The sequence below is a fragment of the Ambystoma mexicanum genome, chromosome 2q, assembly GCF_040938575.1.
Source record: "Ambystoma mexicanum isolate Mex_15411 chromosome 2q, UKY_AmexF1_1, whole genome shotgun sequence".
NCBI lineage: Eukaryota > Metazoa > Chordata > Amphibia > Caudata > Ambystomatidae > Ambystoma > Ambystoma mexicanum.
The window spans coordinates 277,748,705-277,774,848 of NC_090924.1; positions in this window are offsets into that span (position 1 = coordinate 277,748,705).

Below are 26,144 nucleotides of genomic sequence, written 5' to 3' on the forward strand. Positions count from 1 at the left end.
TGAGCGCATGGACGCCAACACGGACAGGATATGCAATGAAATTGCAAGTCTCAGGGAGGTGCTTGTCCGCATGGCAGACACAATGGACCGCCACTTTCACCCACAAGGCCAGTCTGCCCCATCCTGGACTTCCGGGTCGACTCAAACAAGCCCCCTCAGGCGCTCGATGAGAACCACCAGGCGCACGTCTGGCAACCCTCAAGACCCTTCCAAGGACAATTGCAATCAGGGGGTTGATGGGGATACTCCGGTGTGCATTGGCCATGGCAGAAATGGCAGAGACATGAGGGACTGTTGTGGGGGGTGGTGGGAAGGGTGTCATGGGTCTGTTGGGGGGGGATGGTGTTATGGGTCTGTTGGGGGGGAGGGTGTTATGGGTGTGTTGGGGGGGTGGGAAGGGTGTTATGGGTCTGTTGGGGGGGAGGGTGGTGGGATGTCTTTGGGCTTGCACTACTACACCTTCATGTCACTCAATACACTGGTTTCTGAACAAAACACAGGCTTGGACATCTTCATTGTGTGTGTGTACTTCATTGGCGACAGGGTCCATTGCGTGCTTCAAAACATACACCAGTGCATTACCCCCCATATCCATGTGACAGTACGGAAACATGTTCCTCAGAATATTTGGTTCATCAGATGCTGTCTCACAGCATGTCCCTCCTGGCCATCCCCTCTTGCAACACCTGCATCCCCTTCACCTCCGTCCTCATCACCATCATCATCCTCATCAGGTGCTTCTATTTCAACGTCAGGGGGCAGTGGCACATTCCGTCTGATACACATATTGTGCAGCATGACACATGCCATGGTGATCTTGGCCACCTTCTCATGCCCATACAGGAGAGCACCACCAGACCTGCTAATGCACCTGAAACGTGACTTCAATAGTCCAAAAGTCTGCTCGATCACGATGCGGGTACCGGTATGTGCACGATTGTATTCCTCCTCGTGACTGTTCTGTGGGTTCCGTACAGGTGTGAGGAGCCAGGGCTTCAGGGGATAGCCCGCATCACCTGTATGGGGGAATGAACGGGGTCCTGTTACTGTTCACCTCAAGATCGGCCTGTTCACATCACACAAATTGACATTGCATTGTGATTCACGTACTAAATTGACAGCATACATGCAGATGGTCTGTGTGACAGCAACGTGCAAGAGGGAGGTCGACCCTGCAAGTAGAAATGCCACATTCATGCCTCCAACAGTAATTGACATGTCCTGGGTGAGGCCAGGTCTTAGGTGTCCCTGGCCCATCCAAATTAGGTAACACACTGCTAGTGTACTGACATCCTGACACCGATGTTGCCATGCTGTGAAGCATCACTTAAGTGGTGCCATAGGTGTGTGGTTCAGTGCTATGTCTAGGGGTGATCCCTTTGCATGCCTTCAAGGGCGCGTTGCTGGATTGATGTTGTGCTGCACTGAATCTGTATTACGGTCTTGACACCGTTGCAGGTTTGTGTAATATGTGGCGTGGCATGATGTGCAATGTGGATGGATGTGTGATGTTTTGCAACCTGCATTGTTCTCAATGTTCTGCACCTTCGAATTGCATGTGGGTTCCTCTCAAGTACATCGTGGCCTTCCCTTAAGGACATTGGCGTACATCTGTATGTCCATTTTCCCTACGGACGCCAGTCAACACCCAGTTGGAGTATGCATCTCTCCCCCCCATTCACACCCAGTTGGAGTATGTATCTCTCCCCCCCCATTCACACCCAGTTGGAGTATGCATCTCTCCCCCCCCCATTCACACCCAGTTGGGGTATGTATCTCTCCCCCCCAAATCACGCAGCCGTGTGCTTGCCCTGCTACTCACCAAGTAGCCACAAACGTTGTCCGGTGTGTCGCTCCATGTAGCGTGGGATAGTTGAGTTCCGCAGAACCATGGAATCATGTGTTGATCCTGGGAATCTGGCACAGCAATGTGTGATTATCTTGTTGGCGTCACATACCATTTGGACATTGATAGAGTGGAATTGCTTCCTGTTTCTGTAGACTACTTCATTGTGATGTGGGACCACCAATTCCACATGGGTACAGTCGATGGCCCCGATGCAACTTGGAATGCCTGCCAGTGAATAGAAGCCAACTTTTGTGTTTGCAATCTCCTGGGCAGTCTGTGGCATGGATATGTGTTCAGGTGCATGCTTCAGGAGTGCATCGAGTACCTGGTTCAGCGTGCGTGAGAATACTGGTTGTGAGATGCCATGCATCTGTCCCCCTGTATGCTGATAGGTGCCTGTGGCCAGGAAGTGGAGCACACTCACCACCTTCAGTAGCGGGGGGATGGCAGTTCTGATGTCTATGAGGCTCACAATGTCGTCGTGGATCATGTCCACGATGCTGGTGATGGTAGCCCTGTCCAGACGGTACAGGGTGTGTATCTGCTCAGGGGTCAGGTTGAATGGACTGGCTCTGATCCTGGGTATTGGTGGGTGCCTCTGTGGTATGATTAGGTGGCGTTGTGGTGCCTGCTGTGCCTGTCTTGCCCTCCTCCTCCTCCTCCTGCGTCTCCTTTGTGCTGCCTGTTGTTGTAGCAGCTGCGCTGCAATGAGGTCCTCCAGGCCATGTAATGCTGCCAGTATTGGAACCATCTTGGTGTGGGGAGGGGTGTGGGAAGGGGTGTGGTGTGCTCCTTTTGAGCTGCCACAGTCTCCATTGCCTTCACCTGTGCTGATTTGGTGCGCCTGTGGCAGGTGGGAACACTGCTCATTTCCCTTAACGGGTGGTCCGCGATGCCGGTATTTGCACCATGGCGGTATGGGATTTGGGGGGATTTACCATGCCGCTATTTGCATGTGCACTGGCCTTGTGATGCTGTGCTAATAGCGGCATGGCGTAATTAACGGAATGGAGGGTCGCGCGCACGCGGCGTGTCCGCTATTGGTGGCACCGTAATTAGCGGTGCCGCTAATAGCGGTGTGCGGGGTCGTGATCCACATAGGGATTTAACATTACCGGTAAATCATTACCGGTAACGTTAAATCAATACCGCCTTCCGTGTAATGAGGCCCTAAGTGTTGTCAGGATTATTTGCTGCATTTCTGTGAAGGATTAGCATTTGTAAATACCACTGGTCAGAGCCATTTAAATAAATGTTTTCAACAATTGGTGGCATTTGGAAGAGAACATTACAGTAATTAGATGGATGTGCATGTGCTTCCTTTGCAGAGGTACTTTTCTTTGTGTGTGGAGTTGGGTATGTGTTGTCCTTGTCAGTCCTTTTTTGTGTGTTTTTGGTAGTTGATGCAGTATGAGCTGATTTTAATTTCTTTGGTGGTACTGTTGGCAAATAATTTAGAACTTCTGATTGCATGAGTTTTCTTTTAGAACCTCTCTGTTGTTGCAGAACAGGGTACATTTTGTGATGGGGTGCGTACACTGCACATAGTCTATTGTACTCTATGATGCAAGGAATGTCAGCGCTGACTGCACTTGCATCAAAATTGACTAGCTAAAGTCCCTCAAATGTACGTAGGCGTGACAGTATTACGTAACTCATGCCTTCTTTAAAGACTGTACTGCCAATATGAATTAAGGCTTGATCTAAGGTTAGCCTTCTAACACAAAGGAGGTAATGGGAAGTATTTACACTGCTAAAACAAAAAGCCCCCTAATATAGGCAACCCTATAAAATACATACACAACAATTTGGTAAGCAGTGTCCTATCACGGGTGGGGAATCTTCCTCTCGCTGCTACTGGCCAGAAAAGGGGTTGCTATAACCCTCAGTACTGATTACAAAGCACCCTATTGTGCTGGACAAATTAAACCAACCACTAAATCGTACTAAGAAAAACTGAATTATATAAAATACATTTTATTATTGTAGTTTACATTCATTAACAATATACAGTTTGTAAAATAAACCTTCAAAGATTGCTACAATTTCTTAAAGAATGGAGTACATTGCAGTAAAAATAGGAAAAAAGAAGCACACAGGGATAGAAAGTATATATAAACCAAGACAAGGAAGGTTTATAAACAGGGACAAATGGTAAATCACTGTCTGTGGTCAAACTCGGATGATGTAAGGTTGACCAAAATCAAAACATAAAATGGTCAACTAACCGATAAATCACACACTACTTCATTCCCATTCAACCCAACATGTTTCATTCCTCACTCATTCTCATCACACAAAAGTACAGGGAAATTCATCAGGGGCATGCACTTTTACCTGAAAACAATTCTCAAAAGTTATAATATTTATCAATTGAAGGGCTACATAAACAACAAAATAATCCTATAGTTTAAAAATTATTTTGACTTCGAAAAATGATAAACCCAGCCAAACACTTTGATTGTCGAACGGGGTTTGACACGGTGCGGTTACAGACAGCTCTTTCCTGCTGTGGCAATAGACTTGGCTTAAGTCCAGCGAGAGGTAGAAAATGTACACCTGTGAATGACAAAAATAGTACAAAGACTGATAAGTAGTCTTTCTAGATATCCAGACTCTTTACATTAAGCAGTCTGTTGAGCTCAAAATAGCTCAAAGTTCTCACATCACAATGGCTAACTGATACATGTGTCTCATGTTGGTTAAATCAAGCTGGTAGGTTTGGTTCAAGTGGTTGGGCACCAGTACTCGTCACACTCATTCTATGGGCCGTGCTAATCTAATTCTCACAAAGAGTTGGAACACAGAGAAATGGAAACCTAACCGGCCGACATACATTGAGTTCAAACCGGTTAAGCAAAAGCAGAGCCTACTGCTTAACAACGGTGTACCAGTTGTACACCAAGTTCACTTATTTAAATAGGTCACTTCCACCACGAGGACAGAGAGGGCTTATGACTTGTACCAAGATGTAAACGAGGGTGTGAATCGCTATGGATTTCTTCCCTGTCTAGTTGATCAGGGTCAGTGGTTCAGCACACAGGCAGAGTGGGGAAAATCCAAGTACGTTTCCTGTTGTCAATGAAAAAAATATTTCTTGTTATAAATGAAAAAAAAGGAAGGATGGTTGAAGATAGGCATTGGGCCTCATTACGACCCAGGCGGTAACTTACCGCCTGGGTCGTACCTTTACCACCATGGCGTAAACTACGTTTACGCCATGGTGGTTGGCGGACTTACCGCCCCATTCCGAGGTTGGCGGGGCGGTAAATCCCCAATCCCCATTTACCCGCTAAAAGCAGGTGTTAAAACCTCCATGGCGCTAAGGGACCTCGGAATCAGGTGGTAAGGGTCGGCGCTGTTTACGCCGCCGTAAACCCCTTACCGCCTGAGTCGTAATGAGGCCCATTATCTAGTTGCGCCCCTTATAGTGTCCACTAGTATGCACTAAAAAATGAGTACCTCGCTCTGTGTGTGGAATGGGGCTCTAATGATCCTCAAAGAGGGAGATCACTCTTGGTCCCGTAAAACCATGGCTTCAACAGATCGTCATCTAAGGTTAGACCTTGCTATTTATCAATAGTCACTGCATAAGCTAGTGACAAAGAAAACTGTTCTCTGTGTAAATACATGTCTTTGAAATGAAGGAAGCACGTTGTTGTGCATCCTTTTCTTTTCACTTCTGAAAGTTTGTCAAACTGGACGTTGACAAACTGAATGCTGTTTTCACATGTGTATGTTTGAAAGCCAACAACTGTTCCAAGGGCTCCATTAACTTATCCTTGCTCTATCTCAAGACTACGCTTTAGCATTACTCTACAGTTAACACATAATGTTAAAATATTCTCCAAATGAGCTGTGTTGGAGATAGAGTTTTCTAAGGCTTTTAGTCGTGCTATGGCTTGTTGACACATAGTTAGTGTCATACCGTGTACATCAAGTTTGCCTGTGGAGTGCATTTCCAACAGTGGTTGCATTTATTTTTTCAACATTGTTGCATTGAATTGTGGACAACTTCCTAGAGTTGTCATTAAAGACATACAGCTCATATATTTGTGAGCTAATTGCTTCATGACATCAGTAGCACATGTGTTATGCCCAATCAGCTCATGGATGCGTCTGGTATTTAGGGTACACTGCGCTTCCTTTGATAGTACACTAATTTGTATGTTTTTTAAAATGTTGGCGTAGGTGAGGGCTGCAGACTGATGCTTTTTTTCAGTTAGTTCTCTGTATTGGAAATGTTGCCAGAGATTTACATTCCCGATGCTTCCAAGTTTTTAACATCACTGTTTGTGTCCTAGGGTTTTAAAGATAGGTTTGTCTTTTACTGGTGTTAATTGAAGGAGATCTCCAAAAAAAATCACATGTTTTCCTCCAAAGAGTTCTTCGTACTCTGTTTTGAGGACCTCTTGCAATCTGAGGTGAATCAAAGCTAACATTAGTTTGGAAACCATGCTCACCTCATCTATTAGGAGTAATTTCATTTGTTTCAAAACTCTGCGTACCTCCATAGCAGCTTCTGCTGAAAGTTTGTAGTACTCTAGTTTTGGTGTTCTACTGGAAGCATGTTGTAAGCAGCTAAACCTTTGGGGCGGTTACAACAGCTAAATGGTTGTTGTTTGTTAATTGTTGGAGGAATTTACTGATCATTTTTATTAAGAATGTTTTCCCTGTACCAGCTTCACCACTTACATATAGCAGTACAGATTTGTACTTTTCACAGGTACAAGTTTTAGTTTCGTGCCATATACCATGTTCAATTTGTGTACTTACTTCTAGGAAAATGGTACACTGTTCATTGTTTAGTTGGGAATTTAGTACAGCAAACTCTTCTGCAGATTGCTCATACTGACACATGGTAGTTGTTATTTCTGTCATGGCTAATTCCGCCTCGTTTGCTATGAGTGGCTGTGCAAGTGGTTCTTGGTTTCCTGTTACAGAAGGTTCACTGCTCTCAGAAGAGTCTACATTTAGTTGTGCTTGAAGTTCTTCTTCCTGTTGGTGTTCATTGTACAATATTGTTTTGTACCGTGTATAGTTTATATCTGTTATGGTACTTTCAGTTGCATTGAAAGCATCTTCATAGGAGGCTTGTGTGGCATATAACTCTTCCTCTTTTCTCCATGGTTTTCTCCATTTTCTCCATGGTTTGAAAATGTAGTATATTTCTATGTGTTGAGGAGTTTTCAATGATAATTTCATATGATTGATCAGGCTGCATTTAGTAAGTTTCACCAGGCTGCCATGTAGAATATTTCTTTGTGTTGAGGAGTTTTCAATGATAATTTCATATGATTGATCAGGCTGCGTTTAGTAAGTTTCACCAGGCTGCCTTCACAGCTTTTGACTCCGTATCTACCTTTTTTCTCATCTGGTTTAATGTTATTTTTGTATGAGAAGTTTTGAGCTATGTGACACAGGCACATGGTTTCTAAAGTAAGACTCCTGTTTGGGTAGTATGTGTCTGATAAGTTGTTTTTCAAAATGTCCTGGCTGTTGGGATTGTTTTTGGCTACTCTTTCTATGTCCTTGTATGATTTTAGAACTCTTTTTCTGGATGCAGCAGGACCAAGGCTTAGCCACACTATGTTTTCAGATTTTCCATATACGGTGGTGCCGGTTAAATGGTCTGCCGCTTCGTAGCTGCCACATTCTCTATGGGACAGCATTTTTATGCCAAAGCTGTACAATTTCTGTGCCAGTATTTTTTCAGATGATATGTCATCCCAGAGGTCTTTCAGCTCTGTTTTCCCTGCTTTTGTTAAGTAGGCTGTGACATATCGTGCAACTGCAGTGGAATTGTCTGCAATGTACTGTGAATCTATATTTGCATTCCATAGGAGGGCAATTATTGTATTGTAATTGTTGATGTACTCTGATGCTTCGGTTCTTTTCATGTAGTATGTGTTCATAGGAGATTTCCCTTTCACACTGTGTCGAACCAAAGACATGAAGCTGTTCACTTGCCCTGTTGCTGAAACTGGTCTAGGAAAACCAAAGAAGCATTTGGTGTAGTATTTTCCTATGTTCTTGTACTTGCGCCATCAATACTTTGCACACTTGTGTCTTTGAAACTGCAACATGTGTGCATGTAGGCCACTATGTGTACTTTCTGAAGGGATTTCGGAAATAATATATTTGTGAATGAATTGCAAAACAGTTACATCACTGTCCTCACCAAATTTAGGAGCATTTTTAATCCACAAAAGCATGTGGATGTGTGGTGCTCCTCTGGCTTGATATTCTTTTCTCCAAAAGAAGTGTTCCACTTCTCTGAGGGAAGGATGTGCTTTAATGCAAATGAAGTGCAGCATGGCAATGAAGCGACGATGGAAGTACTTGATACATTTACAGGATCCAGAGAGCACAGTTCTCCTGGTATTTTTATGTTTACACCTGTTTTATTTTGGTTTGCCTTGAGTAGGAAAGTGTGCAAGTCTTCCCATGCATACTCTGCACAACTTAAAGTGACAAACCATAGAGATAGACCAAGGTTGCGTAGCATACACCGTAGATCTGCGTGCCGTTGGAACCAGTACTCTTTTGTACCATGCATGTTTGCCAAGAGATTTGTAATACTTGACTGTAAAACTTCATCCTTGTCTTGCACCTTTTGAAGTAGCTGTGTAGCAGACATGAAAATGGGAACCGGTTTTCAATGTGTGTGCAACTGCATAACATAGCGTTACTAGCTCACTTTCAAAAAGGAGGTGAAATAAGTATTCCACGTTTTGTCTAAATCTAGGGTCTTCCTAATACATTTGTAAAGAGCGGTATTCTGATGCTGTTGCGTGCATCGTCCATTGTAGTTGGGAAGAGTAGATGGAAGGCTCATACTTCTATACTTTTTTACCATATACTACTTGGGATCCTTTGGCTTGCTGCATTTGATATGTTTCTAGTGCATCGTCTACAGTGTCTTTGGAGTACAGTGGGTGAATTGTGTAGTGATCTGAAATATTGGAGGCTGCAGTAGGATCTAGAAGTTCAAATTGGCCAGTTGTGAGGAGTCCTGAATTACTTTGGTGGTTTCTCTTAGGTTTTTGTCAATGTTTATTTCTTTGTAGTATTCATTGTTTTCTATAAGGTACTGCAAGGCTTTCCTAACTTTGTTTAAGTCCACTAGTTGCTGCATATTTTTTTAAATCTTTTGTAGGTATACCATTTACCTGGATAATCAAAGATTGTTCTAATAGCCTTTGCACTCGTAGAGTGTCTACATTTAGTTTCAGATCTAATGGTAAATAAACTACTTTCCCACAAATGGCTCTTAGTAATTCGGTGGGAGGCAGTTTTGCAGTTTTTGGTTCAAGTCGTACTTTTGCTTGAAATGGGTGCACTGTTTGGATTATAATGCTCTCATACAAATTAAGCTGCTGGAGTGCGTCTGGCAGTGGAAACAATTCCAAATTATTAGTGATTGCCCGTGAAGGCATTTGGTTATTGTCAAGTTTTGCAGTGCCGTATGTAGGTGTTAGTAATGTTGTATTTGTTTTCCGCTTTGAGGTAGAGAGCTAATTGAAACCATTGGGATGCCTCATCGTCTTCTATTTTGTGCATTATGTCTACTGTTTTGGTACTCTTTCTATAGAAAGTTCTGCGACAACATACACATACTTGGTTTGGCACTTCAGCAGATGTGCTTTTGAAGTTTCGTATTTCTTTTTTGTATGTGTGACGTAGAAAGTTGAAATCTACAAAGTTGTCACTACTGTGTCAAAGTGTTGTAGTTTATAAGTGCTCTTCAGTTCCGAAATATTTCCTTTGGACGTGCTCTATTTCTTCTAGCAGGTCTTTGGCAGTACCGTGCAAGAGAATATTATTTAACGGTTGCATTATTGAAGCTGGACTTTTTGCATAGTAGAGTTTGTAAACAAGATTTCTTACAGTGGAATGGTGTGTTGCTAACATTTTGATATGGTGGATGGTGCTTTTGCAAGTAGGTCCAGAAATACAGGCTAACAAATGTCCTCGTACTCCTCTGTGTTTGCGCACTGGAGAGGTCTCCATAGTTTGTAGTATTTTTTTTATTTTTGGCTTTGTCATTGGCTTTCACATAGTGATTGAGGAACTGTTGTAAAGCTTTGATAGAGTATTAGCGAACGTTACTTATTGATGTGCAAGGCCATTTGTGTGTGAGGCGTACTGGTTTGGTGCAATGGACAGTGGCATCTAAGTTTGTTGGGGATATTTGTTAGAGCAGTGTTTCTGCTTCCATTATGGTAATGTGTACCTGTTCAGACCCTCGTCCACTGCTATGCATGGCAATTTGGTTTGTTTGCTCTTGTTTTTATGATTCTTCATTGTTGTATGGCTCAGTGCTGGAGGTGTGACTCCACTCACCTGCACAGATGGTGCCAAAGGTATCTATGCTGACATTGTGCTGGTTTCAAAGTACTGGCTGTAGTTTACCAATTAATTTTGTTAGTGGTTTCATTCTGTTTACAAGTAATATAAACAATTTCCATTTAAGGGTCATTGCACTGTCTACAAGAGCTTCCAGGATTACGTTTCTGTGGTAAGTTTTAAGGGTTGAGCGTGATTTCTCACCTTTACTTAGAAGGTTCTGAAAAATCTCAAAACAACACTCTTTAACTAACACAGCTTCCCTTTGCCCACCCTTCCCATCCCCTCACCAATCACCATCTCCCTGTTTGCACCTAACTGTGTAAAGTGCCTCTCCTCTGTATTTCATGTTTTTTACTATGCCTGTAATAGCGCCACGATGCCCTTAGACTGTGGGTGCTTTATAAAAGTTAATAAATAAATAAAATAAATAAATACCCAATGAGGCAGTGCTGGAAAAAGAGTACTAGAAAGGGAAGAAGGACTGCATCTGCTTTACTGGGGCGTGACCCTTGCGGTAGTTGGGGAAGGGCACGTGCCACATGCTGTCCTTCTTACTATGCTTGGTATGGAAATGGGACTGCGGATTATCCATTCAGTTGTTGAGTGTGTCCTTAACAGGGAGGTGGTAATATTTTTTTTCATTGCTCTTGCCCGTGATCATGGCAGAGATGCAGAGAGTGACACTGTTCATCGTCGGTGATGCGTTTATGGGTGACCTGTACACATATGCCTGGGTAGCGGCATTGATGAAAACTTTGGTGTGGACGGAGAGCACGCTTTGCGGCGTAGTGTGGCTCTACCTAGTTTCATTGCTCTTGCCCGTAGTGTGGCTCTACCTAGTTTCATTGCTCTTGCCCGTGATCATGGCAGAGATGCAGAGAGTGACATTGTTCATCGTCGGTGATGCGTTTATGGGTGACCTGTACACATATGCCTGGGTAGCGGCATTGATGAAAACTTTGGTGTGGACGGAGTGCACGCTTTGGGGCGTAGTATGGCTCTACCTAGTTTGCAAGCTGAGCTTGCAGAGTGCAGAGATGTGACCACTTGGAGTACTGTTGACATAGTAGTTCTGCATTGTGGAGCACTGCATGTGGCTTTTCCCACTGCTGCAAGTTTGCTCGGTGAACTGAAGGTGGTGCTAAAAGTAGTGATGCACCGTTTTCCCACTGCAACATTGCTTTTCTCTTGCCTCCCACCAAGACCAGTGTGGAAAAATCTGGACGTACTTTCTTCTGAAGTAGAGAATAAAAGGTGTCTTGTGAACAACGGCAAATCTGCTTTTCAGTTCGACGCCGGGATGTTCTTTTGCGCCCATGAGAACCTTAGGGCTTTAAATGTGAGATTTTTTGGTGGAGCTCATTTCTTTTTGTCCACCATTGAAAATGCTGTTGTGTTCCTGAATCTACAAGATATTTTGGAGAATCTTGTGTAACAATGTAAGGAGGAGGAGAAGAGAACAATACTCAACAAAATAGCAAAAAAAAATATTTTTGTTTTGAAGCACTTTTACAAGAAAAAACAAAGAAACAAAAAAAACAAAAAAACTTTTCACAGCCACCAGTAAAGAGGGGATCCTCTACCCAGCTTTACATGTGTTCCCGCACCCAAGCTCAAAGGACAATATGTCCGTCGACAGCGAAAGTCCTGACATTGTTTGTGTATCTTGTCAATAAACTTTTTATAAGTCTCAAGTGCAACTAGTGTACGCTGAGAACAAAAATAAAGACTGTAGAAGATGTTTGGAAATAACTTTATCTGTATTTGTTTGTAGAAGAACGATTTGGCACAATTAAGGCAGTTTATGTTTGTAGACACTGTTTTGCATTTTATAATCAAACTCGTATTCCACCAAGAAGTGTTTTAAACGATATGTTAGTGCCTGATATCCCTCTTGTGCTTCCGAAATTGAACATGTTTGAAGTGATTGCATTGCAAACTGTTCATCCTTTTCAAGTTATTGTTAGACTGCAAACAAAGTTGTCAAATTTGCCTAAGAAGTCATTAGTGCAAGGTGTGAGAGGCAATAGTTGTGTATTTACCCCTGAATTTGGAAGAAAATATTAATATTCTAGGAGTCAAGCATGTCATTGCAGATTCTTTGTTTGTTTTCGTAAATCGTGTTGCCACTAAAGATAAGAGAATTCAACAACAGCTTATCAATATCAGAAAAGCGAAAAATGCCATGGTGTTTCTGTTGGAGAACAATGATTCATACAAAGGCAGTATGACTTCACCAGACTTGTCTATGCTTGATGTTGAGTCAACAAAAAAGAGAAATGAAGGTCATTTTCAGCATCTATCTGTTGCAGAAGGGAATCGTTTGCATGAGCATTACACTATTCATCCTCCACACTCATGTGAAGTCATGGGCGACAGTTTAAAATTGTATCAAATGAAAGCAATGAAAGGTGCACCAATTAGTATCTGGGAAAAGACATTAGAAAACTGTTGTTTCCCTATGCTTTTTCCAACTGGTACTGGATGATCGAAAAGTGCAAATGTCTGCTTCAGAATATCGTTGTACAAGAATGTATTCAGAAGATTCCTGATTCCACACCAATGTTGAATATATTTTTAACTTATAGTATGAAAGTGAATTTACAACATGATGTTAGGCTGTTGCTAATACACTTCAGACCGGAACTCAATATCAAAATCTTTCTGCATGTGAGATGCTGCAACAGGTGAAATAAAAAAATAAAGGTTTAGAGGGCAAACTTATGAATATTCTTGCTACAATCAGAGGAACTAAAGAATATTGGTATAGGAGACATTCCAAGGTTGGATACCGGAACAGAAACTTGCGATCTCCAACCAGGTTTGTGACTTTACTTTGGCTGAGTATGGTTGGGATGATCTTGCAGAGTGGATTTGGGAAAGTAATGCAGAGAAAGACAGCATAGAACACATGACACCAGGAGAATTGTGTTCTATGGACCCTGTAAGTGAAACACATTTTTTTCATCACAGATTTTTAGCCATGATACACTTTATATGTAATAAATAAAATGGTCCACTATGCCCTGTAGAACATTTCTTTTGGCGGAAAGAGTACAAGGCACGTGGGGCTCCATATATACATATGCTGTTGTTGAAAAATATGTAACTTGTTCTATTCCAGCTCAGCACATGCATGCTGATCTACGGAACAAGGTAGAAAGGTTTCAAAAGCATTCATGTGGAAAGTATTGTCAAAGAAAATACAAACGTATTGATAAGTACTACACTCAGTGCAGATATGGCTTTCAAAGGCTTATGACACAGTTGCTCGAGTGTAGTTTAATGTCATCTGTTCGACACCATGTTACTGGTAAGTCACTTAGAAATTCCAATCCTTTAAAACGAAATAAGGAATGACAATGTATTAATGATTACAATGCTGTTATTGCTCAGCTATGGAATGCAAATACTGATGTACAGTTTATTGCTGATAATTCAACAGCTGTTGCTAGTTATGTTACAGCATACATGACAAATGCAGAAAAGAGCAATGCATCTGAAGTATGGCCCGATTTATCATCAGATAGAAGACTCAGTCAGAAACCTGTAAGCTTTGGTTTGAAGATGCTTTCACATAGAGAGTGTGGTAGCTATGAAGCTGGAGACTGGCTAACTAGGTTGCCTCTGTATAGATGTAGCGTTAATGTAGTTTGGTTAAGTCTTGGACCAGCTAGTACTAGAAATCGGTTATTGAAGCCTTTGACTGAAATTGAGCAGTTAGCTGAATCAGCAGCTGACAGTACAGAGATGCTAAAAAACAACTTGATTGATACATATTATCCAAATCGATCTGAATTGTTGGATGATCTTTGTTCATATGAAGTAGCACAATGCTACTCATATCAAAATATAAAAGCAAACAGTGACAGGGGACGTTTTAAAGTACATGGATGTAGTGGTTGTCTAGTGAGACAAGAAAAGGCAAGTCTCATTAACCAAATGAAACTGTCGTGCAGAGAAAAACGAATTATTTAATTTTATGTATTTTGCAGTTATTCTTCCCATGGCGTGCAGAGAGTGATTTACTTGGATGTTTTGAAACTTTAAACCTTTGGAATTGTTTTGAATTCCAGGAACTGACCATTAATATGAGGCACTCTGGAGACTTAGAGTGTGCTGAAATGCTTAATAAGATTTGTGTAGGTGTTTTTGAGGAAAATGTGAAAGCAGTCTTAAAGGGAAGACTGATTTCTAAAATGTTTCATTTAAGAAACATTTTTTCTGTTGCTTTTATGTGCTCACTTGCAGAGTGTAACAAGTTTAACTCTACAATGCTACTGTCAGAGAAGCAAAATATGCTAGAGATAAAATCGTATGATGTTTTAGATGGTCATTTTATGCCTTAGATTTGGCTAAGACAGCAAAATTCAATTTCTAAAACAGCAGGTCTGAAAGGAGTTTTAAAACTGTGCATCAATACACTAGTAATGTTGAAGAGGAATTTGAATGTAGAAATTGGTCTAGTCAATGGAACGATGGGAAGAGTGATTGCATTTCACACGTTTCCTCACAGTACAAGTATTGAACATGTTGAAGAGTAGTTTGATCATGTAGAAGGAACTCACTTGATTTCTCAGAGCTCTGCATGTTTCATGCTTTTTAAGGATACCTTTGTAAAAAGAGCACAGTTTCCATTGTGCTCTGCCTATGCAATAACTATTCATAAATCACAAGGGTTGGCTTTAGAAGCAGCACTTATTGACATTGGTCATACAGTGTTTAAACAAGGAAGGTCATATGGCACTTTGTCACATGTGAAAAATGTAGAAGGTTTATTTTTAATAAACTTTGATGAAAGAAAAGAGACAGCTGACATTTCTTGCATCGAAGAATATAATTGGTATGGTTCTCACATGAACCTTATACAATCATTGCAGCTTTAGTAATGAAACAGGAGTTGTATGCTATTCTAATGCAGCTTTGAGGATCTTGTTTCAAATTACTCCATTGATGCAAGAAATAGCTTTGACAGCAGAAAAGCAGTTATGTGTTTAATTTTCATTTCTCAAAATGTCTGTAGATGGAAATCCATACAGTTTACATTCAGCAATGTCAATCCGAAATGTAGTAGCTGTTGCAAGTTGAAATGAGCAATTTCCTCAAAATACACGGGAGGATAGTCAAAATTTTGTAATGAACGTCTTTGAGATATTAGTGAAAGAAACTGTTAATGTAGATAAGTATGTTGGAATTAATTATGAGTGAAAGATTTGTGAAGGATTTGTGTAGCTGCATGTGCCTGATCGGAAAAGTGTAAAATGTTCTGATCTTGTACCTAAAGCATTGCATGACATGCAGTGTCTGCGGCTGTAATTTACAATGAACACTGCAACACCTAGTTTTTAATAAGTATTTATTGCTTATGTTTCAAAGATACAATGTATATGGTAGGAAAATTAACAGTTCAATATTACATTTTGTAAATAGTCAAGTTTCTGTTAGTAAGAAAACTTTTCAAACTTTGTAATTATTTCTCAGGAGGGGGCATCCATTTAATATGGAGATTTAATGACATGGGTGCGTACAGAAATATATTGGCTTGTTTGTAATGAATCTATACTCACACACCAAGCTAGATTGCCAAAGGGTTTAAAGAATGCTTACTTAATTTTGTTAGAAGCAAAATATATGTGTAATATTCTTTGTGAATATAAACATGCAAAATTAAAATGTGAAATAGAAAAATAGGCTAATAAGTGGTTTATGTAAAGTATGGCATGGTTTGCTATTAGGATGTTTTTTTTCAAAACAGTACTAAATAAATGTAGAAGTAGTATTGTGAAGATTATATCATTTAGAAGAGAAAATAGCATTCTGCAATCTTCTACTTCTGTTTTATTGTGTAAAACACTGTGGGGGTAATTCATAGAATTCGGCGCACAAGTGCCGCACGCAGCTGGCGCACAGAGTGCATGTGCGGCAGTCTGCACCAGCCGCGTGCGCCGAAACCCATTTAGGCGCACAGTGTATCCATGGATTTATACATCCATAAACAGCTGTGGCGCGAGAGTGGCGCAGCGACCCTGCAGCAGTGCCAGTTATGCCCCCAATCCCGCCCTGTGCACCAAAAACATCGCACAAATCCAGTACATGGCGCAAAGGCCAGTGGACCAGCATACAGCTCCCCAACCACGAAAACGTGTGTGAAACTCCCCACGCACCCCTCGCATACACGTCCCCAGCTCGTGCCAGCCCTATCGCGTGTGAAACGCCATGCGCACCCCGGGAATACACGTACCCCGCTCGCGCCAGGCTAATCGCGTGTAAAACTTCACACGCACCCCTCGGAATACACGTACCCTGCTCGCACCAGGCCTATCACGTGTGAAACTCCACACGCCACCCCCAGAATACACATACCATGCTTGCACCAGGCCTATCGCGTGTAAAACTTCACTAGCACCCCTCGGAAATACACGTACCCGGCTTGCGCCAGGCCTATCGCGTGTGAAACTCCACGCGAACCCCCGGAATACGTGTACTCCACTCGTGCCAGGCCTATCGCGTATAAAACTCCCCACGCACCCTTAGGATTACACGTACCCTGTTTGCGCCAGGCCTATCGCATGTGAAACTCCACGCACACCCCTGGAATACACGTACCCCACTCGCGCCCGGCCAATCGCATGTAAAACTCCCTGCGCACCTCTAGGATTACATATTCTCCACTCGCACCAGGCCTGTCGCATGTGGAATTGCACGCGCACCCCCGGAATACACGCAGGCTCATCATTGAACACCATGTTGATGTTCCGGAGGCGGGCTGTTCCCTGGACTCGAGGTCTCACAGCCATGGAATCCCTCAACTCCCTGCGAGTATCCTCGAGTCCCTATGCCCGTCTCAAAGCCCGGTGCATGGAGTTCTCCACCCTGACCATCCTGAGCCATGCCCTCTCCGCCCGCCGCCTCTCTGCATCTATTTGCCGGCCAAACCGCTGCCACACGGAAGACACTCCCAATCCGGGGTCCTCCTGCCCCTCGGCCGATGCCTGCCCCCGGGGTGTTGATGGCCCGAGCCATGATGCCTCCCACGCTGAGCCTGCTGCTGCCTCCAATGCATCTGCCTCTGCCACCACGATGGCATCCAGGCTGATGGAATCCCATGGTGCCGTCGTGCACGTGCCCTGCCCGATGATGCTGGAACATCCTCCATCCGCTGGGGTCCAGTTGGTGGGGTGGCCACGCCTGCTGGACCTCCGACTCCCGATTGGAGCAGGGATGGGATCTCCACCTGGCTGGCTGCATTGGTTGGGGCAGATACACAGGGGGCCCTGGTGGCATCTGGGCTGGAAGACGTAACGGAGAACGACTGGCGTATAGTGTGCACAGAGGAGGAGAGGGCCGCCAGACTGGCCGACACATGGAGGAAACCCCTGACCATGGACCCTCCCAACTAGACCACGTTGGCACACAGCTCTTCGTGATGACATGCGTGGTCCCCCCGGGAAGCATGCACGTCATCACGAATGTCAGGTGTGCGCAACGCAACACCAATGAGGACGGACTCCATCCGGTCACTGGTCCCCTCATCCGCAGGTAGAGGAGTGCCAGAGGACGTGGACCTCCCCCCTATTGGTGCATGGTGGTGCAGTCACAGTGTCAGGGACAGAGACATGCACAGGCATCTCTGTGGCGACCTGTGCTGCCTCCTGCCCCTGGACTGCACCACTTGCACCAGTGGTACCACCCCCACCAGGCCCCATGTGCGGCTCTGTAGCGGCCTCCTTCTCCTTTATAGATACCACCAACCTGGATGGCTCTGCACCATCTCCCACCATTGCAAGCCCCTGTGGGGGCTCATCCGCCCCTTCCGCTGCAGCCATAGTGGCAGACGCGGCACCAGTCCCCTCGCTCCCAGATGATGGAATTTCCTGGGAGCGTGACTGGGCCTTGCTCGCCGGCCGGTTGAGGCATCACTGCCGCTTTCCTCCACAGTGCCATCCCCGCCCTCTTCTTCACTCGCCACTGTGTAAAGGGAGACATTGAACACAAGCATCAGGGTACTGTACAATAGTCCCCTAGACAGAAAGCAATAGCACATGAGTGGCACTGTCAAATGTCACTTCCATCATGTCTCACAACAACACATGTGTCAGTGCAGGCAAGACACATGCAGGAACCGGCATGGCACATGAAACAAACATTTGCATCCATGTCCATGCACACACATCACCTGAGGGTCATGCACCTGGCCCTGTATGCCCACAGACACAGTGGATACAAGGATGAGTAGGCTGTATCAGTGATTCAACACATCATCACAGACATGTGTCATGCATCCATGGCGCACACACTACTTAGAAACAGGGACATGTACATCATGCATGTCCATGACAGCAGCACACATCTCTTACACCCCAAACATGTCAAAGTACACACACAGGCATGCATACATGTGTACATTCTGCATGCTGCTCCGCATGATGCATTGTAACACATACACCATCCATGTGGGACACGTCTGACTGGACTCACATGCTGCACCATAATGTCCCTGCAGACACATCCATACATGACCCATGTCACACATGCAGCCAAGTAGCTAACTACCACCACACTTCAACATGCACTGTTTCAAACGTGAATGCATGGGCACTTACCGCTTGACTGGTGGTGAAGCACTGGGTGAAGGCACTCCAGGACCCTCATCTGCTGGGTGGTAAGCTGGGTCCGGTGACCCTCTGCATCTGCTGCTTCCAAGAGGCACCGAGCCTTCTTGAGGGTCCTGGATTTGTAGTCCTCCCAGCGCTTCCGGACGTGTTTGATGTCACGGGGTGCCACCCCCTCCACGTTGACGGCAGCCACTATGTCCTCCCTACGTGCACCACCAGGATACCAACTTCCTTATCACTGAAGCTGGTAGCCCTCTGCCTCTCTGGCTGGGGGTCGCCAGTGGTCTCTGATGGTGTTTGCCCCGACATGGTAACCCCCAAGGCAGGTGTGGGTGGGCAACTGGGTCCTGGGGCTGGGCTGTGGAGCGATGGAACTTCAGTCAGGAGTCCTCTGTTTCAGCAGGGGTGGTCACAGCAACTGGATCCCTGTAGATGTCAGATGTGCAGGCACCAAATGGCAGGGCACGGTGGCAGCAGGCAGGCAGGCAGGCAGGCAACAGCAGATGGCTGGTGAGAGGCTGCTTGGGGCTCTGGGGGGCAGTAATTTGGCCTTCTGGGCAGGAGCGTGATCTTCCGTGTGTTGTCGCGTGGCCAGCTTTATACATTTGGCACGTGAAAAAACTGCACATCAGTGTGTAATTCAAGGAAAGGCCCTTAGCGCGTAAGCGCATCTGTGACATAACACGCGTGGGCGTTTACCTCGGCACGGGTTATATGTCCCACGTGGATTTCCATCGCTCTGTATGTGCTTTTCGTGGAGAGTGTTGCGTGTGTTATCCAGGCGTTGGGGTACACACACGATTACTTCACAGCGGCCACAGTGCGTACTTCTTCTTTTGGCGGGGGTGTTGCCTACGTGTTCTTCTTCTACATGCAAATCAGACAGTGATTCGCGCATGCTCTTTTTCCTACTGCGCGTGTCAATGTTAGTCGCGTACCCTTTTTTACGGGCATACTAGCCTGCGTGTTGACCACGTATGCATTTTATGTGTTCCTGCCTTCTGCGTGTCTTTTTTTACACACACGTGGGATGCAGGGGTCGTGTATCTCTTTTCTTGCTTTTTGGGGATGCCTGAACATTGCGTGATACATCATTTCTCCTTGGAGGCCACAGAATGGGACATTCATCATAGCTGTATATACATGTTTGTTGTTTGCGCACACTTTTATAATGCGCAGGGACGCTACCGCCTGCCTTTGTGTGGCGGACGTGTTTAAGCCTGTGCGTGTCTTTGGCCGTGTGCAGGTTTCCGTTATTCGATTCCATGAATATGTGTAGTTCGTGTGCATGTGGGCGTTCCGTGTACTTCCCAGCAGTACATCCCCAGTTATGCCTTTATTTTCATGCGTTGTTCCCGCACGTTCCGCCCCGTGTTCTGCCCCGTTTTGGTGTGTGCGCTACACGTTGTGCGCTTTCCCTGTGCGTGTCGCGCACGGCTTTCGGGATGTTGCAGTGACGTGGGTGCCCCTTCTGCGCCACCCACGGATTTGGCGCACATCCCAGGGTAAACATGCGCAGGGCCTTCCATGAATCACATGCGTGCGCATGCGCTTGCTTTTCCATCCTTGCGCCAGCTTGCCTCACGATTTTAGGCGCACATTTGTTCCATGAATCGGCCCCTGTATAGTCAAATATGTACAAGTGTTCCGTTTAAGTGCAAGGTTACATAAATGGTTCCATGTACATTATTTTGAGTGTGAGGGAGTGTAGAAGCTTATGACTGTTTACATATGGAACAAGTAAACAATAGATTGTAGATACAAAAGCATATAGTACAATTAAAATACAAAATCAAAATAACTGACTGAAAAGGTAACTTTTTAAATTGTATAAATATGTTGTATGTGCAGTGTGGAGTTTTTAGAAAAGTCAATCTATTCAGTCATTAAACTGTGCATATTCTTTCATTTTGTCTGGTAGATTTAAGATAATTGTGATTCGCTTCCAAGGTGTGCAGGTGGCCAGAAAAATGTATTTCTTTGTAAAACTGAAGACATAGTTACGTTATATGTCTTGGTTTTCTGGTGAAAGTTGCATAAAGTAATTTGTAAATTAGTCATCGTGTAGCATTAAGTAATCTTTGTATAGTATTGTTACATCTGTGCATTGTATTGAAATGCATTTATTTGGTGTATGAACTATGGATGTTGTAGGCAATTCTTTTTCGAATTTGCTGATGCAGAAAGTAGTTTGTAATAACTTAAATGTTAAGTATTTTAAATAACAGAACAGGTTTTTTTGTTCTCAATTGAAAATTGTTTTCCCCTCTATAGCATGATTAATGACCACAGCTTGGTATGGTTGTATACGTGGAATACAATCAGTATTCTTTTACTATCATTATGAGAAAAAAACATAAATAATCTTGTATTTATTTTGTTATAATGAACACCATAGTACCAATGCAGTGGTGATAGTGCATAGTATACATTGCGTTTACCATTAATATTAAGTACATTTTTTTCCAGAGTTCATATATGGAAGAAATAGGCAAGGACATAGAAGGTATTTGGGAAGACTTTGGATAAATATCACACAGCCTGCGGTAGCGGCCATGTAGTTATGGTTAAGTTTCTAAACCAATAGGAAGAGCACTTTTTTGGGTGGCTTATAACTTCGCTCCTCCTGGACGAATCCTCATCAAACTTTGCAAAAGAAGTATATGGCCCACTCTGAATTTTTCTGGCACGTTTTTGTAAAGGGGGGCAAAGTTATAGGTGGGGTCCTAAAATATTTTAGACTGAATGGAAAAAAACTTTGCTCACGCCTACAGCCCAAACCGCTGGACGGATTTTCACCAAATGTGTTGCAGGAGCGCCGGCTTTGTCCCAAAAGCGTGCTTTTGTAATGTTGGTGAAAATCCGTCAAGTATTTTTTTTTTAAAACAGGCAAAATGTAGGTCAAAAGAATTAGTGATATCTGGCTCCGCTCGGCAGGCATACGATTGGTCTAGAGGGTGACGTGATGTCCGCGGACATCGGACGCGCCCCCTGATTTGATGGTGAAAAGCAGGGAAGTGCGTCAGATTTTTGGAAACGCCTGCCATGTTGGATTCGCGGACATCCGCTGGTGTCCGCGGACATCGCAGTACAAACATATAAAAAAACACAACAGTGCACTTGTCAAACTTATCAAACAATATCTTGGGAGGTAAAGTGTGATGAGGATGGGATATGGCCATAAGAAGCCAAAAAACTGGTGTTTTTCACAACGAAAGTCTGCAACCAGTCTGGATGTTCAGTAGCAGTCATGTGAAGTTTGCAGACACTTCAGGTGTTCTGGGGCATCTGTGCCTATTTCTGCATTACAGGGTTGGTGAAAAGCAGTTCTTGGATGGCTTATAACTTTGGTGCCACTCAATGAAACTGCATGACATTTTTTAATGTTATTCTAGACCTGATTCTGAATGGTTTTGGAAAGTGTGGAGCTGTGTTGTCAAGAGGGAAATCATTTAGCGGGGAGGTCCCACAATATTTTAAAGGCTTATAAATGTGGTGCCATTTGACAAATCTACACAAAAGTTTGCAAAAAGATTTTAAATCTAGATATAAATGTTTTTTTTTTAAAGTTTGGTGGGATTTTGTCAGGTGGGGCCTAAATTAGAGGGGGTGTTCTCAACATTTTTAGATGGCTTATAACTTTGTTTCCGTTTTACTAATGTGGACAAAGGCTTTCAGAAAGATCATAGACCTAACCTTCAATGTGTCTGTGTAAAGTCTGAATGGATTTTGTCAAGTGGGGTCTAAGTTATATGACTATTGTGTGTACATACATTAGGACACTTTTCATGGGCTGATTTCAAACAAACTCGTGTAAGGAGCATTGGCAAGGACCTTAAAGCATGGTTTTGCAAATGTGCCTGTGTTTTATTTTTTGACAAGTGTCATAATGTAAGTACAAAAAATAGTGATATACCTTTGGTGACTGATTTATAGCCTGTGGCCATGGGCAGTAGGCAAATTGTCCGGGTCATGGTATAAGGTCATGACCCGGACAATCTGGCTACTGGCCCTGACTGCAAGGGACAAAAAATGGGGTTAAAGTGGCCATATCCACCCTGGACCGGCTATGTGGTAAAGTTATTTGAAAGTGGGATAGGTTCGAAAGGGAGAAAAGTTTTCTTGTGGTAATATGGTCATAGGGTTCTGTCTTAGCCTTCTGCAGGCTGCCATGGAAAGGGAAGATGGGCTACGTCCCTTTCCATGGTGGCCATTTTGGAAAAGGATTTTCCTTCGGCGTCCCGCTGTAGGAAGAGAAATCTATTAGTTAGCACCCCTGGTTCCTGCATTGGGAACCAGGGGTGCTAATGGCCTTTATCCCCCATTGCAGGGGCTGCAATGGATGATAATGGTCTGGAGCCCTCATTATTTATTTATTTATTTATAACGCACCGAAGCCCGCAGGCATCAGGGCCCACACAGACAAACTTCGTTTGGGCTGATAACTTGGGCTGCAGGCCCGTTATCCACCGTTCCAGTCTCTGGAACGGGGATGAACGCGACATTATTCCCATTAGCATAACACAAAATGCTAATGGAAATGTTGGAAAAACATATTGAGTCTGTGTACTTTACTAAGAAATGTAAAGACTGCTAAGACTAACACCCAGGACATCAAAGATGACATCACAAATGTCATTGATGACATCACCGATGACATCACATGTGAAATATAGCTTTATGAAAAGTCCCTACAAGGGGTAGTGTTTATAATGTTGGTAACAAGATGTCAGGGGTGATTGTGTAATGTTAAACATGTAATAAGTAGCTAACAATTCAAGAGTTAAAACACACTTCTACTAGTACAAACAATACATATGAAGACCCACAATGCATACAAATCAGAGGCACATACAGGGAAACTAAAGCAAGGAAGAAAGAAACAGCATCATCAGAGAATGTTAATAGCATTAAAGTTTATCTTCATGAATACAAATAAATTGTGTGTTTGAGGCCTGCCTATTGCCCCATGTACATGCACCATGTGCTGAGACCAAACCCTAGGAAAAGTACTTTAAGAACATAGGACACGGTAACATGACCAGCACCCATTCATGTGTTAAAATATATTTGGCCATGCACACTGACCATGGCTGAAGGCCATGCTTAAGGCCAGTTATTGTTGTAATGCCCATACCATCTCCACCAGAAGAGAACTGCACTGGCTGCCCGTAATGCATCGCATCAATCACAGAATTCAAACACTGAGCCATAAGTGTCTAAGCCTTGAGGCCCCCAAATATCTGACCGACCGCCTAAAGGCATATGTGCCCACACGCAACCTTCGATTGAAGGATCAATCCAGACTGGCGCAGACTAGATACAAGCTTGACAAATTCGGAGGTTCCTGTTTTGATGTCCTAGTACCCGCAACCTGGAACGCCCTCCCCCTGGCTTTAAAAAGACCCAGAATGACATCCGATTTCAAGAAAAGGCTGAAGACCTTCCTTTTCAACAACCTTCCTGTCCTCACAAGCCATCCCCAACCCCTCTGGTCCCCCTGTGATGATCCCTTGTGCCCCCCCCTTCTTGCACACAGGTGTTGCCTGTTTTGCTTGATTCTTCTACCCTGCTCCCCCTCAACCTCCTCCAGCCTACTTCTGCAGATGTCTGTCCTGATACATTCTGGTTTCACCATCACCGTCTTGTGGCCAATGCTGGATTTGACTTTTATGGACTTCATTCATTCACGGTGCGTCACCCTTTCTCAACCCTCATGCTGGACTTCCTTTGCATCTTGTACTCATGGTGGCCCTGAATCATGCTGTTCCCATCTTCATCTTGTATCCTGGCTTGCAACATTATGTGTTACTACTGACTTCTGCAATTGTATTCGCTCTCCACTCTTGCTTCTCCACTCTTTTTTTGACTGCTTACTCTCTGTTCTCTCCTCCTTTCCCTTCTTCCTTTTCCTCTCCTTCCCTTACTTTCGTATATGCACTTACTCTATCAGAATTGTCCCTGGACCTAATATGATAGCAACCTCGTCTTTTTCCTCCACCCTCCCATTACTGTTCCCCCTCCTCCAGCAGTATCTGAAATGTCGTCAACCCTAGTATGGTAGTCGCTTGTTTTGTTCCTCCCCTCCCTTTCTGCACCCCTTTCCCTCACTTTTTATATTCTCCGGGTCTACCATAAATGTCGTCAGGCCTAGTATGGTAGTCGCCTGTCTGTTTCCATTTCCTTCCCACTCTCCTCCTCCCTTCCTTATCTATGTTTTAGCTCTTGCACTATCTGAAATGTCATCAGGTCGAGTACGATAGTTAATTTCACATCCTTTCTGTTCATGGCCTGTAAGAATGTCATTGTATTTTCCCTTGTTCCCTCCCTTGCCTTGAAGCGCTTTGAAACACATTGTGTACAGGCGCTATATAAATAAACTATCATATCATATCATACCCCTCCTGAGTAATCCCCCCGGCACCCACCCTGATTCCTGCACCTTTGTTGTTTTGTCTTGTCTGCTTGTGTGTGCTCTCAGGGCGTCGGGCATGCAGCGCTTATAAACATTTAAATAAATAAATAAACAGTCCTGGTGAAGTAATGTGTTCAGCATCTGATACAGCCTGCAAGATAGAAAGTTCAAGTTTGCTCCCACTCACTCCCTTACACTCACTTATTCGCTACCTTCTTACAGCGAGTTGTGCTCTGCTGTTCGCCAGCACTGGGTTGGATGCACGTTTGCAGTTTCATGCTACTGGTGAACCTTGTGGAGGATTAATTTCCAAAGTGTGGACAATGTTCCTTTGCAGACGGTAAAACCTTGAAGATCAGCATTTTAAGGGCTCTTTCCAATTCACTCTTTGGGCATAAATGGCTACTTTCTTCTTCCCTAATTGAAAGACAGCCATTACAGCCAAATACACAACGTGATGGAAACATTAAGGAGTTTCCATATTTCCATTTAGAACTGAACTGTACAGACGCTCTGGGATTTAATTAAACATGTGTTTTCAGCCGTGCTAATTATAGCCATGCTCCAGAGGAAAAGGTGCGTGGTGGGTGCACTGTAATCATTGTAGTTTTTCATTTGCAATATAAAGCAGGAAGTGGTTCTGATTGAACTCTTAACGAGTTGTTTATCCTGATCCTGAATTTTAAAGGAACGTCGAGGACAAAATGGCTTGCTGCCAGTGCTGTACTTTAGGCCTGAATGCGTCATGATTGTCTTTTTCAGGCACCCCTGGCTGTCGGTGAATGTCACGGCACTTATATGTGAGCTCTTTAGAATGGTATCTTGGTCATGGGCATGTATACATCTCCATAGGCTCGAGCTAAAAAGTCAACGTTATTTCCTCGCTACGCCAAGACTGACGTGTTTCCACGCT